Source organism: Hetaerina americana, unplaced genomic scaffold (genome assembly GCF_022747635.1).
Source record: "Hetaerina americana unplaced genomic scaffold, ioHetAmer1.1.p SCAF_19, whole genome shotgun sequence".
NCBI classification, from domain to species: Eukaryota; Metazoa; Arthropoda; class Insecta; order Odonata; family Calopterygidae; genus Hetaerina; species Hetaerina americana.
Window position 1 is genome coordinate 4,317,024 of NW_027286752.1, and position 15,654 is coordinate 4,332,677.

Genomic DNA, 15,654 nt, shown 5'->3' on the forward strand with positions numbered 1-15,654 from the left:
AATTAAAACTATTATCACAAAATAAGTTTTTGGATAAGTGCAATATAATGGGAGATAATTTGTAGAAATATTGCTAAATGTTTAGCTGTAAACTTCATAAATTAATTGTACATTTTTTGTGTTGTTTTGAAATAGATATAATCATTTCTTGCATATAGAACTCCGGTACACGAATAAATTGATAGGGAGAAACTAATAGGCCAAAGGAAACAAAGGGAAAAGAAGAGTACGGAGAATGTGGAAAGTTTACAAAGACAGAGTCAATAGGTCAAGCTGTACAGTAAGGTGAAGATATTTTGGGATTGCATTGAATTTTAAGAAAAGTAAAATCGTGTACACTTTTTAAGATGGCACGGGAATTTATCTTATCGAAAGAGTTTCTGAGAAAATGGAAAGAATATATCGAGGAAATACAAGTATTCAATTGTTCCCGGCTCACTCGATGATGATGCTGGAGCATTGAAACTAGTTGGGCGTGAATAAAGGACAGCGGAAAGATGCATTGTATTCTTCATTTAAGAAATACTAGTATTTGATTAGATAATGACTTCAGTGTTTAGATATACCAGAAATTTTATATATGATATTAATGAAAATTACCGAAGACCAAGTAGATTTTACTGATGGAAAAAGCATTTAAGGAATCGAAATGAAAGACAGCTCTAGGAGCAGATAACATTGCTGCTAAACTACTCTAAAATTTTGGGAAACGAAGAAGAAAGAATTTTTATAGGCTTATTCGTAGCATGTGAGGAATTTTTCCGGAGGACATTGATTGATCAGTATTGTAAAACTGATTTCAAAAAAGGAAACACGCAATATGTGAGCACTATGGGACTATGCGTTTGACTTCGCACGCGTTAAAAGTATTGCTTTAGGATCATTTATATAAAGATGGAGAAGAGAGCAGATGGGTGCCTAGGAGATGGAACAGTTTGGACTTAAGAAGGGTATGGGTACGTGTGATGCCATAGCAATAATCAGGTCACTATTAGTTAGATGCATAGAGTGTAACCCAGATGTTTTTGAATGCTTAGTGGATATCTAGGGCGTCGGCTGAATAACTGGGGATAATCAATGAATGTTTCGCCGAAGATAGCATTGGACTGCAGAGTTAAGACGAATCCTGTACATGTCTCAGGCTGCAGAGGTGCGGATAGATGGTCTAGAAGGACGATGGTAAACAGGGATGTCGATGAGCACCTGTTCTTTTTAACACACATGTGGAGGCAATGATCAAGTAGTCATGGGGTGGGGGTACTGGGAGGCTGGACAGAAGGTAGGCGGGAAATTCTTCAAATCAGTTCGATTAGCGGATGGTCTAAAGATAGATGGCTAGTCAGCCGTGCAGTTGTAATAATCACCTAGCTCATTGCAGTATTTTTACAGTGCAAAATGTTTCTTGGAAAGTTTTATTTTTAGGTTTTAAGACTATCGAGATTATGTCCTTATGCTCGAGTTTATTTTTAATTTCTAATAATTTATTTATATTTTAAATCCATGGCATCATTTGGATTAAGTCTTCCGCCAGCATGCATAGAAATTTCGCACGTTATTTGATAGATTTTTACTAAATATTTCTCCCTCTCCCCTTCCTCTGCGTGAACCTGGGCGAAACTGGGAAAGGGACTCATGGTATGCTCCAGGCAGTTTATGGTGATAACGCTATGGGTAGGTCTGGTGCTTTTAAGTGGCACAAGTTGTTTCGGTAGGGTAGAGAATTTGAAGGCACCGAACGTTCAGGACGCCCGTCAACCTAGAAAAGGGTCGAAAATCTTACAAGAGTGAAGTCCCTGTTACAACAAGGCCTTCAATCTTCACTCTAGGGATCGGAGATTAAGTGTTCGCAAGGTTTTTGATGAACTTGGCATCCCTAAAAGTGAGGTACATCGCGTGAATTGTGACCGAACACTGGAGAATGAGAAAGGTGTGTGCGAAATTGGTGCCGCGAGTGCTCTCGGACGAACGTAATAAAACTCGATCGCGGATCTGCCAAGAGCATATCGACCATGTGAATCCGTCGTGAGTTGGTCGTGAGACCAGTCGATCATCTCAGCCACCTTAAAGCTCGGACGTTGCTTCTTCCTCTTCCCCCGCCTCAAATCCGTGCTGAAAGAATGTCACCACGGCTTGGTGGAAGCGTTACTGCAGGCCGTGACCTGGGAGCTTTGCAGCATTCTGGGCGCCGCCTTCCAGAAGGCGTACGAGACGTGGAAAACCCGCCGGCAGCGGTGTGTGGGCGCACAAGGGTGCCACTTCGAAGACATTGGAGTGTATGTATCAGTTCTGGCAATAGCTGTTTTAGAAATTGAATTCGTCCCACTACTTAAGGGGCAGGCCATGCATATGTGGATTTGCACGTCTGTTCGGGGTTTTAGGTGAATGTTTTCTCCTTTTCCTTAACGATTTGGACATCCTTCCTCTCCCTTACTCCTGACCTATATCACTTGGTGCTTGCGCCCACTGCCATTCACATTTTTGGTAGATCGCGGGGTATTTATGTACATGTTGATGAGCTCGAACACCTTTCACTTTGCTGTTTCAAATGTTGTCGCCCCTTCATATGATTCCCTCCATTTATATTGCATACACACATTGTGGTCTTTTTATGGCCCTTTTATCGGTCTTTTGGGAACATTTTTTGTTTCCATTGCTCCGTGACAATCGGGTGGGGGAATGTACTCATGGAAGCGTTTTTGTTACTTTCCACATTTTTGCTCTTTTGAAATTAAATTTGTATTTTCCCGTGCCATTTCCCTTTGCCCAGGTGACATCAGTCTTTCAAATGTAAAAAATGTCAAAACTTACGTCCCGGTGAAAGATTCGTGATCGTTCCCGATATATCGCAATGTTTTTGTATTTCGAGTTAACGTTCCGTAAAATGTATCCTATGACCCTTCTTTTTCCACTCGCTGACTTATCTCCGATTTCTAAGGAATCTCTCATAAATGGTTTGCTGCTTTGCAAATGATGCAGAAACGATGTCAATATCAGATAATCTATATCTATCTACATAATATAAACGATAATATAATCGATAATAAAATCGATAAAATAATCTATAATATAATTGATAATATAATCGATAATATATCGATAATCTAATGATACTCATGTGACACTAATATTAAGAGGAAAGTGCAGGAATGAGGATGTACGTATCGTTAAAGGGGTTTTCTAAGAAAATAATAGGAGCGAAATTGAATGAATAGTGGCATCGCAAAAAGATTGTTTTGTCTTCGGCTGTCGTCGAATAAATTCGAGCTGGAAATGAAACGAGAACGACTCATGTTTTTTCACTAAGAAATTCATCCTAAGAGACGAGGTTTTCTTGAAAGCCATTACCATTTCCATTTACTCATGTCACTCTCAGCCCCTGAGTCAAATTGTGGCCCAAATAAAGTTTTTCGGTTTGCGACGTTTGTTACGTCGTTACTAAACGGAAAAATCAGCAGAATTACTCCGCTTGACACTATGTCTACTTCATCCTCTCTGAAAAAGAGAGACGAATCGAATTTCAGGCGCCGCGGAAACTGTTGGAGGTTAAATCGAGCAATTTCGAGACGGTAAAGTTTGAGCTGTGTAAAAAGTGAAATAGCTAGAGATGAAAGGAAACGGCTTGTTGGATAAATTGGGAATGTGAGAAGGTTGCGAAAAGAGATGTCATGACGATCGAAAGAGATAGATGAATGAGATATTGGTATTCAAGAAAATCTGTCGGGTTTCCCACCGGGTTAGGTTGCAGTACACCGACGTTTCAAAGGCTGACTCTGCCATCGTCTTCAGAGTGAAGTGGGTCACTTCACCCTGAAGACGATGGCAGAGTCAGCCTTTGAAACGTCGGTGTACTGCAACCTAACCCGGTGGGAAACCCGAGAGAACTTCTTGAATACCATACACCGGGAAAACCTGAGATCCTTCAATAAGTACTAAGTTCAGCTGTCACGTTTTAATTTTCCATTTGCGAATCGATTTTATCGAACATTTTGATCAGATTAAAAAAAAAGATATTTTATATTTTCCTCTGTTCACGTTGACTTGAAAACCTGAGATCCTTCAATACAAGATATTGGTGTTACATTCCTACGAATGTTATGGAAGGGAGGCCTTAATACATAAATTTATTATTTCTTTTCACATAACATGTGGCCTGTTGGTCTAGGGGTATGATTCTCGCTTTGGGTGCGAGAGGTCCCGGGTTCAAATCCCGGACAGGCCCATTTTTTTCATTTTGCCGTCCCCGACGGGTGGCGGGGCGACCTTCTCGTCTACCAATCCAAGGTTCGCCGGTTCGATTCCCGCCTGGGTGGGTTTTCCTCCACCTAGGGCTTGGGTATTTGTAATCGTCTCGATTGTTTTCACTGTTAGCCCGATGTAAAGGCCTAAAAGTGCTGTTTCTGACTAAGGCTGAATAAAATAATAAAATAAAAAAATTGATAGAATTTCGATTGAAAAAAATTGAATGAATATTATGAAAAAATAAATATGGGAAAAGCTTATAAAAAAGAATGTTCATATTATTTCAAAAATGTTTCAAAGAACAGGAAGGGTGTTTTATTCGATCGAGAGTGATTATGTAAACAGGTGCTTTTGAGGTCTACATACATTTCGTAGGGTGCAGCGGTATACTATGGCGCTGGCCGTCGTGTTATAATTACGAATAGATGAATTAGAGATGAAAATACCGCTTCTTCTTAACCAAAAAAAACTATTTTTGACTCATTTTAAGATTGCATTTTAGCAGAGTACCTTTCAGCAGATGAAATCCACGCCTCAATGCGAGAATTTGGTAACATACTCAATTCCAACTGTAAAATATCTCCGGTGGTCAAGTCATCCCTTGCCTTGGGGAGAGATCCTCTAAACCCGTCGATAATTAGTGCACTCCATATTTTATTTATTAATTTAACGACTTCATTGGGATGTGATTAAGATTTTATAGTCCCTTCTTCCACATAATCTCTACACATAATATTGAAGGCAATGGCAAACATCCAAGCTCTAGTTGGAGGAAAACCCACCTAGGCGGGATTCGAACCCGCGACCGAGCAAGATTGGCAAGCAAGGGCGTTAGCCTGCCGCCGCCGCCGGCATATTGTGTAGCCGAATCATTCGAAAGAAAATTGAATTTTCATTTGCACAGAATATGTTTGTTCCAACAAATCAATTCATTATTGTGGTTGAAAGTCATTTGATTTCGAAATTGCTGTAAGTATTTAACGCTGGAAATTTGTTGAAAATGTTTCATTTTGAATATGCAAAATTAAAAATTTGCATCTTAAACTTTTTTTAAATGAATTATCTGCTATTTATTTTCAAATAAATTACGATGGAGAAGACATTTCAGCAAAATTAATGTCGCTAATTGATAGCTCTAGACTGTTATTGGCAAGAAAGAAAGGCCTCTATGTTTATATGTAAGAGCATGCCATAGTTGACAAATGTAATGATTTCCAGTGTGATTAATATCGCCAATTTTTGCAGTCGGAGTCCTTTCCCTATACCAGATAAAATGGTAGTCGGAAGGAGATTACGTTTTATGTATATTTCATTTTCAATCGTGCCGTACTACTCATGTGGATTCCCGTATTTCATGGTCACATTGGGGGGATATAGCTGAATGGAAATGTGTGCGGTTAGTTGGAAGACAGATTTGGAACACAAGGATTAGACCCTGAATGCCACTCCTAGTAAATGATTTCGTGCCGAATTCAGTATGGAGAAAATGAATTCAAAATCCTGATGAATGCATGGGGAGAGAAAGGTAGAAGACAGTTGACCTTGGAAGCATCAAATCTCGGAAAACGTCTTGGTGAAACGGACGAATTTATTTTAAATCATGCGCAGATATACCGCACATGACGGATTATTAAAAAAAATGAAAATAGGATTCTTTGTCGTCTGCAAATGTTTGGTTGGAGGACGTTTTACTTCAACCGTTGCCTGAGATAGAGCATAAGAAATATTCTTTGCCAGGTATTTTAACGACGTAATTTCGATTTTCGTGGATGAAAGCACCTCAAAAACTTTTGACAAAGCCAACGTGTTTTGCTAAATTAAATGCCTTTTCTTAATTGAATTTCAGAATTAGGTATCTTTTTTTGACAGGCCAATCAATAAATTTTATCAAAATATTGGAGGACAAGGGTCAGTTCTGGTCCGAAGTATCGTGGAATTATTACTTTCAATTCCTAAATTATGAATGTTTCAGATACTTCACCCAGATTATTTTCATCGTTTTATAATTGTGGTGCCATTTCTTCAAATTGTGTATTTTAAGAGTTTTTACTTGGCTGGAAGTAAATAAGATTATTCTCGTAATTCCTTTATCGTTATCTGCTTTTGGTTTTTTTTTCATTAGCAATCGAACTTGTAGATAAGTTTTTTTGGTTGAGCTGAGTCAAAAGACAAAAATATTTTGCCAAATTATATGCCTATGTATGTGTGCATATATATATATATATATATATATATATATATATATATATATCTATATATATATATATATATATATATCTATATATATATATATATATATATATATATATATCTATATATATATATATATATATATCTATATGTATGTATATATATGTATGTATATATATATATGTATGTATGTATATATATGTATATATATATGTATATATGTATATATGTATATATATATGTATGTATATATATATATGTATGTACATATATATATGTATGAATATATATATATGTATGTACATATATATATGTATGAATATATATATATGTATGTATATATATATATTTTTTTTTAAAGGTAATCTACCGGTTAAGGTAGGTTTTTGGATGGACACAACTATCAAACAAATATTTTATTACTCGTACAAAACACAAAATCCATCATCCTACTCTATATCAGGTCCCTCTTCATCTCTGAGTATTTTCTTCCTCCCTTCATCCCGTCCAACATCCCTATCCTGTTCCTTCCCTTTGCTCTTTTGCCCAACATTCTACCCTCTATCACAGTCTTCAACATCCCACTGCCGGTCAATACCCCCTTCATCCACTTTTCCTGCCTCCATAGGATTGCTCCCAACAAACCCCTCTCTTCGCCCACCATACCAAGTACTTCCTCATTTGTTTTCTTCTCTGTCCATTTCACCTTCTCCATTCTTCTCCACACCCACATTTCAAAAGCCTCCAGTCTACGTCTATCCTCCTGCTTCAATGACCACGTTTCCGCGCCGTACATAGCTACGCTCCATATCAAAGTTTTTACGAGTCTTTTCTTAACATCCTTACTCAAAGTCCCCGTCATCAACTCCCTCCTCCTTGTGAAAGCCTCTTTGCCTAGCGCAATTCTTCTCCTTACGTCCCTACTACTTTGACCGTGTTGGTCCAAAACACTACCGAGATACGTAAACTGCTCTACCTGCTCTAGTTTTTGCCCTCCTATTTTAATGTTAAGCTTGGCCTTTTTCTTTCTAGAAAATCGCATAACCTTTGATTTATTAATATTAATTCTCATTCCATACCTGTCACACTGAATTTCCAATGCACCCAGCAATGCTTTAAACCCCTTGGCTGACTGACCAACTAAAGCTTGGTCATCAGCAAACCTAACTGATTTTACGAATCCCCCGCCCACTTTCATTCCTACCTCGAGTTCTTCCCATGCCTCTTTGATCATTTCCTCTGCATACAGGTTGAACAGCAACGGTGATAATGGGCAACCCTGCCTTACACCCCTTCCTAACACTGCCCATCCGGACTCCCCGTTTCCCACCCGCACCTGAGCAGTCTGAGACATGTACAGGTTGCGGATTAGCCTCCTTTCCCTCCAATCTATTCCTATTTTCTGCAATATACTCATTAGTTTTTCCCAATTCACTCTATCAAACGCTTTTTCGAAATCTACAAAACAGGCAAATACCTCCTGGTTGTGCTCTATATTCCTCTCGATTAATAATCTCATTACTGCAATGGCATCACGCGTACCTCTCCCCTTCCTAAACCCAAACTGATCATCCCCTAAGTAATCATTTGCCCTACTCTCTATCCTTTTGTTTATGATCCTGAGAACAACTTTAGCTGCGTGGGATATCAAACTAATTGTCCTATAGTCCTCACATGACGTGGCCTTTACCTTTTTCGGAATCGGAACTAAAACTACTCTCACAAAGTCTTTCGGCCAGATTCCCTCCTCATAAATGCTACGGATCAGCCCATATAGCCTCTTCCTCCCACATTTCCCTAAGCATTTTAAAAGTTCCACGGGAATGTTATCTACCCCCACGGCCTTATTTAGTTTCATCTCCCTTAATGCCCTTTCTATCTCATTGTCTAGTACGCCTGGACCTAAGCTGTCTTCCTCTACGTCATTTTCTTTTTCAATGTCTAACTTTGTTGGTCTGAGTTCTTTACCATACAGTTCTTCTATTACTCCTTCCATCTCTCTTGGATCTTTCCTGCGTCAACTATTACCTTACCCGCCTTATCTCTAACTCTTAGCGTAGCTCTTCCTTTCTTACTTCCCGATAACGATTTAACTTTGCTGTACAGCGCACCGATTTCACCCTTCCTCTGCAGACTTTCCATATCCTCGCACTGCGTCTTCCACCATGCGTCTTTTGCCTTATTTGTTGCCCGCCTCAATTTATTGTTCAATTCTTTGTACTTCATTTTGCCTAATTCTGTATTTATATTCTTCCACTTTCGCCGCTCATCCATCTTTGTAATCATCTCATCCGTGATCCATGGTTTCCTAGTCCTTTTAGCGTTAACGGTTCCAATAGTGTCTTTTGCGGCTTTAGACAACCCTTTTTTGATCATTTCCCATTTTTCTTCGATAGTACTTAGCTCTTTACCATCCTCCATGATTTTCTCTACCGCCAGTTTGTATTCCTTCCTTTTCAACCCATTTAATGCTTCTACATTCCATTTTCTAACTCGCCGCCCCTGCCTTATCTTTTTGAAACGTACGCTACATTTCATAACAACTAAATTGTGGTCTGAGTCCGCATCCGCTCCCGGGAAGCTGTGCGAATTTATCACACTGTTCCTAAACCTGTGTCTAACCAGGATATAATCTAGCTGATATCTTCCTGAGTCACCTGGCATTTTCCATGTATACCTGCGTCTTTTGTGGTGTCTAAACCAAGTGTTGGTGATGACTAACCCCTGTCTCCTGCAGAACTCAACTGCTTTCTCCCCGCGGTCATTCCTCGTGCCTAAACCGTAGTCGCCCACCTCATCACCATCTCTTCCTTCGCCTACCGTCGCATTCCAATCCCTTCCAATCACTATCAAATGTTTCCCTGCAGGAACACACGCGATCATGTCCTCTAACTGATCGTATATCCTATCGACCTCTTCTTCTTTATGGTTGCTCGGTGGCATGTATACCTGAATAATAACTAAGTTCGTCGGTTCTGCTTTTATCTCCACTAGTAGTATTCTATCCGTTACCTGCTCTATGTTGACTACGCTTCTTCCTACCTCTTCATTTAATACTATGGCAACCTCTCGTTGGCTCTCGTCCCCGCCGCTGTATATTATTCTATACTTATCACTCCAGTAATCCCCGCTATCTTTCCATCTCACCTCGCATAGACCTAAAATATCTATATTTCCCCTTTCCATCTCTCGTTTAACATTCTCCAATTTCCCTGTCCTCATCATTGTCCTAACATTCCATGTTCCTATTCTAACTAATTTGGTTTTCTTCTCCTGCGTCTTCTGTCCTGCTGCTGCTGGTTTTCCCTTGCAAGGGTTTCGTGGGATGACGACCGCGGAAGCCTTGCCTCCCCCGCTGCCGGGCACGACACACGGCCGATTGGGCCGAGCCCCGTGGTTGCCAGGACTCAAAATATCTCTATTGTCCATCATATTTTTCTAGGGAATGATAATTGAGGTGGTTTCCCGTTGCCTTCCTCAATAGTGTTTTTAACGTGACACCATCACTTACTGGCCGCCCCACTGGGGTCAGACGCCATTGCAGCCGCCTCACTGAGGAACAGACGCTGCGTATGTATATATATATGTATATATATATATATATATATATATATGTATATATATATATATATATATATATATATATATAAACCAAAAAAACAGTAATTAACCCGAAGGTCAGTTTTTGTAGAGATTTCAGCGACGGTGAGTGAAGTTAGATGGTAGAGTTCACCCAGTACTAATACCCCGACGGCGTGTGAAATTCACACATTAGGGTAGCACGGCCAGTTCCTCTCTCTGTGCCGGGTTCGGTTTCCCAAGAAGATCTGGTACCCGAAAAATAGCTCGGGTGAAGCTGCAGGTGACCAAAGAGGCTTGCCCGGGAATTGAACCCGGGCCCTCCAGTCAGTAGTCCAACGCTCTACCCCTGGACTACCGCGGCCCATATATCTATACATATACGAGGGCGATTCGGAAAGTAAGGTCTCCTATTTTTTTCATGAAAATTCAAATTTATTCTCAACTTTGTGTGCATGGTAGGGAAGGCTGCGCATTAAGCTATTTTTCTACATAGTCGCCTTGACCATCGGTCACTTTTTGCATCCTTGTAAGCAGCTTTTTAATACCTACTCTACATCAAGTCCCTCTTTATCTCTATGTACCTCCTTCCTCTCTTCATCCCGTCAAACATCCCTATCCTGTTCCTTCCCTTTCCTCGTTTGCCCAACATTCTCCCCTCAATTAAAGTCTTCAACATCCCACTACCGGTCAATACCCCCTTCATCCACTTTTCATGCCTCCTTTTGATTTTACCCGACAAACCCCTCGGTGGGCGAGGATAGGTATGAGATGAGAACAATTTAAATGAAATTGATTACTATTTCGAGCAGGAAGGAGGCTTATCTACAAGTTAAAATTAGAGGGCACAAACTCGGAACAAACTTGGACCAAGATGGTCGATTTAGTAAGTACATAAGGAGAATATTTACATTAGGTGAAGAAGTTTCCATAAGGTTAAGGGAATTGATGACTGGCACGTTGTTTAGTAAGTAGTTCAAGATAAGCTTCCAAATAGAGAGCTTGGTGTTGTGCAGCTCGGAATCATGGTCGTTAAAGCATGACGAGAGACGTATGTTAAAGGTTGTTCAGTCACGGGTGTGGAAAAGCATGGAAAAGGTGAGGTGGGCTGAAAAGTAAACAAATGAGAAAGTTTAGGGAAGGTGAGGGAGGGGAGGGGATCATTGCGAGATATCCGAAGGAGGCAGAAAAAGTGGATGCAGAGCATTTTAATTGGGGCTGGAATGTTGAAGGCAGTGATGGAGGGGGTGGACTAAGTCAGGCAAGGAAGAAGTAGGAATATGATAGGGATGTTAAACGGAATGAGGATAAGAGAGAAGCATGCGGATTTTAATAGCATGTAAATGTGTTATGAGTTGTCAGGGTGTTTCTCATTAGACGAGGTAATGTGACCATGCAAAATCTATCTTGTTTTTCCTCTATGGTACCTATAATGGAAGAAATTTAATTCATACAATATTTTACACATGCATGAATTCACTTGTCTCGAGAATTCATTAATTTTTATCACCCTGGGATTACCTCGCACACGTCTGTCATTATTCCTAATGTATAGTATTTCCGAATATGCTTAGGTGATTGCTCATGTTCGTAATTTAAAATATTACACCTTTTGATCTTAAGATATTAGGGTATACGCAAATGGGGATTAAAATTGGGCTGATATTGTAAGTTCCAGTTAAAACGGTGCGTAATGCATTTTTACGCGAATGCATCAAAGTAATTTTCCAGCATTCGTTTTATTCTGCGAATTCGTTGGTAATCTCGCCCGTTTTGCGTTTTCCCTCGTTTTCCTGTTGGGAAATTACCACATGAAATACAGCCTGAGAGGGCGAGCTTCATTAAAAATTAAAACATGAAGAGGATCTTCATTTTACTCATGTAGAATTTTAGCGCTTGGGATTTTAAGAATGACTGTTAGAAATCTCTTTTCCGTGCAAAATTCTTTTATCTCTAATTTTGTCGAATCATACGACTTCCGCGTGTATAAAATGCATTCAGGAACAAGAATTGCTCAGCAAAAAATGTAAATTTCATTGAAGAAGCAGAAATATTTTGTTTTAACATTCTACAAGCATTTAATAGTAACATTTTCCCCGTTTTTTTAATAGTACGTACGCAGTTCGGGCATTTCAATGATTCACGGGATTCGCCGATTCCATAATCGCTGTTTCTTGTAGTGAGTTCACAAACATGTTTTTGTCGTATTTTTTTTCTAATTTTTATCACAAACTCCTTGGAAATCAAGCTGTCCAAAACCTTACTTCAAATATGTGCGAATTTGAAGAAATTATTTCTGGTTGCAGAAAACCTGGAATAAAAATTTTCATTCGATTATCAATAGATTTGATGAAAAACTTGAAGAATATTTTGAGATAGTTGAAACAATTACGTAATAAATGAAAAGCCTCTCGGAACTCCGCAAACTGGTTAACATTGCACCTCTCTGGGTCGGAGTTTATGGAGACCAATAAGCATTGGCAATGGTATAATTCTGGCGTAAAATTAAACCATTTGCCGAAATATTGAAGAACTGAATCACATGTAATTTATTTCATTAATGAATTGACTGCTTCAACGACGATTAAACCTAGACAATAAATTCTGGGCAAGCACCCCAAAGACTTCTTTGAAGTTAGAAAAAGACGTACGGACTTGACAACTTCCTGACATGTTACCTAAAAAATAAGTTGGACCTGCTATGGATTTGCTCGAAAATATTCATCAATTGGCTATTCATCGTGGAGCTTAACACCGGCACATACTCGTATACGTATGAGCCCCATACATCTTAAAAACTTTATTAAGAAAACCATAAACCTTAAGAAGAAATTAAAGGTTATGCCGTAACTGTTTATTAATATCCGCAGGAAAGCAACACCAGAGGTAATAATGAACCAAAACCCTGAAGAACATTGAAGAAACGGCAAAATATTTTTTCTCCTGATTCAGTTTTTCAGGTATAGCTGGGCAAGCAATTTCAAAAATCGGTTGATACATGTGAAGATATAGATAACAGTCAGATATTTCTAATGATAACAAAGGTAGTAAGAATTATTTCTTACGTCACAAGGTATTCTTACAGGAGAAATTAACAGGCGTTAGCTGATGTGGAGTTAACGTATATTGATTTAAATTGAGCTTAAAATTTCATCAAAAACTTAAACCCTTCCGCCGAATGTAGATATGCAATCACTATTCATCTCGTTGTAATTTGAAAACCAGCATGTTATAATCTCCAATGGTTTTCCACTACCCAATAATGCTATCTATTCATTTCAATTTTTAGGGAAATACTTGGGCCGTTCAATAATTCCTTACGAAATCCAAGAAACGTCTCTTGTGGTATAAGAATGGTTTGCTTTTAGTAAGCCTCATCCCTCACTGGAGCGTTTTAACATTTCATTGATGCACAGGGTGTGATCCTAAAGTAATGCAATTAAATTATCCACGCCGCTCCTATTGGTTGGAGTAGGATCGAATGACTTAGATTAGGTGGGGGGGGGATGCTAACCTTTACGGCGAAACCAGTTTCAGTGCTCTCCAAGCTGCGGAATCGACGGAAAGTCAGTTATTGTAAACCTCTGCGCGCCGACCGTGTCACGAAAGACCAACCGAGCGGAAATGTTAAGTGAACTTTTGAGAATGAACCTGATTATTTGGACAACGTCATAACTGGTGATGATACCTGGGTTTTTTAATACTACCCAGAAACAAAATGTCAAAGCTAAGAGTGGCCTACCGACCAGGACCCCAAGCCCAAAAAGGCAAAAATTGAGCCAATTAAAAGTGAAAAAAATACTCATTGTCTTTTTCGACTGCAAAGGAGTGGTCCATAAGGAGTTTGTTCCTCAAAGATAGACAGTTAACGCTACCTATTCCGTGGATGTGCTGGAAAGACTCCGAAAAAGGGCCATCAAGAGGAGGAAAGACATCTCCGCTACAGGGCAACTCCATCACGACAACGCACTTTCCCACAACGCGATACGACTCCGCGAATTCCGGGCCAAACACCAGGTGTCAACACTGCCCCACCCCCCCCTAAAGTCCTCACGTCGCCCCAGCAGACTTCTTATCGTTCCCTCGGATTAAGGCAGCCCTGAAAGGAACCTGCTTTTCGTCCATAGAAGAGATCCAATCAGCCGTGACGAAGACCTTGCGGGAAGTCCCCGAAGACACCTTCCAGGGCGCGTACCGGTCATGGCAGAGTCGCTAGAAAAAATCTGTAGAAATCCATTGAAAGTGCTTTGAAGAAGTTCAAGTGTTTGTCCAAATCTGTTCAATAAATTACTTAAAAAAAATAATTGCATTACTATTGAAACGCACCCTGTTTATTGAGAATATGAGTCCCGTTTTATTTGAAGGTGTTTTATTACGCATTTTTCGATTAAAATTTGCAGAAAGATATGGATGGACCCAATTTTTTGACAAATATTATTGCACAATCATATTACGCTTAGTTCATTTCTAAGGTAACCAAATGCTCTTTTCCTTTCAAATTCAGAACCCTGAATACACAAAGTAAATAATAATATATTTTCTGCTTCACTCATCCACATTAATTATGGTTTTTATTCCGCTGATCCTGTTCCATAAAAAGTATTGGGATTCTGCCGCTCAATGTGTAATCATTCTCCTTATTTCACTGTAATTGGTAAGGCTTGGAATAAATGAATGGCGACCTAGTCTTCATTTCCTCGTCCGTTCGTCCCTCATTTTATTAATGGTTGAACATTATTAATGGCTCACGAAGTAATTAGGGAACGTCGTTTAATTCCTGCCAAGAAAAAACTAAGGGGATCCAGTTGCTCAAAATGACCTCACTCCTTTTGGTTCGGATTAAAATGAGAAAATCGGCCCGCCGTCTCCTTCGGGGAGTGAAGGAAGCATTAAGGTATAAAGAAGGACTCCCGTCACATTTTTCTCCTCCAGAACAAAAGTCAACCTTAAGCGCTCGGTTGAGGAGTAGAGAGAAGAGGAATTTTCTCGCCTAAAATCTCCATTAATGAACATGTGTTTGCATATGTGTGCGTGTGTGTGTGTGTGTGTGTGTATATATATATATATATATATATATATATATATATACAAACTCACACACGTATATGACCCGTCCCCCATTTCTTTCTGTTCGTGTGAAACGCAAAAAAATGAATAATGAACCCATGGCATAAAATGAAAGAAAAAATGTCGTGGTGCGTCAATCAGGAAGAGTACCGCGGTATTAAGGCCGAATATTAAATTTCTATGATAATCCAAAGGGGTTTTTCGATGAAAGATAAACGGCGAAGCAGTCGTGTGTTGGAGGCGCAGAGTGTGAGGGTCGAGTGTAAGAATGTGCGTCTCGATTGAAATGTGGAAAAGATGAGAGAGGACTGAGGATGAGGGTGGGGGAATGCGTATAGTTGGCATGGGAAAGAAAAACAAACTTTTTCATCTCCCGCGTCCTCTTCCCTGCTTCTTTCATCTCTGAGCCGTGGCCATTTCTCCCTTCCGAATTCTCTTTTCTACGCTAGGAGATACACAAATGCCTTGGGGGAAAGTGAGTGGAGTTGCCATGGTAGCGCCCTGGGCTCCATCTCCAACGGCCAGTCTGACTCATGTTTCATCTCCCCCGCCTTTTATCTCATCTCTGCCTTTCTCTCC

General features: G+C 39.7%; 1 non-coding gene across 1 annotated transcript; it reads left to right on the plus strand.

Annotated features, from left to right (window-relative positions):
* The first annotated feature begins 4,147 nt into the window (after positions 1-4,147).
* TRNAP-UGG (transfer RNA proline (anticodon UGG)) lies at positions 4,148-4,219 on the plus strand. The gene has a single exon. It is a non-coding gene; the product is annotated as a tRNA-Pro (tRNA).
* The last annotated feature ends 11,435 nt before the right edge of the window (positions 4,220-15,654 follow it).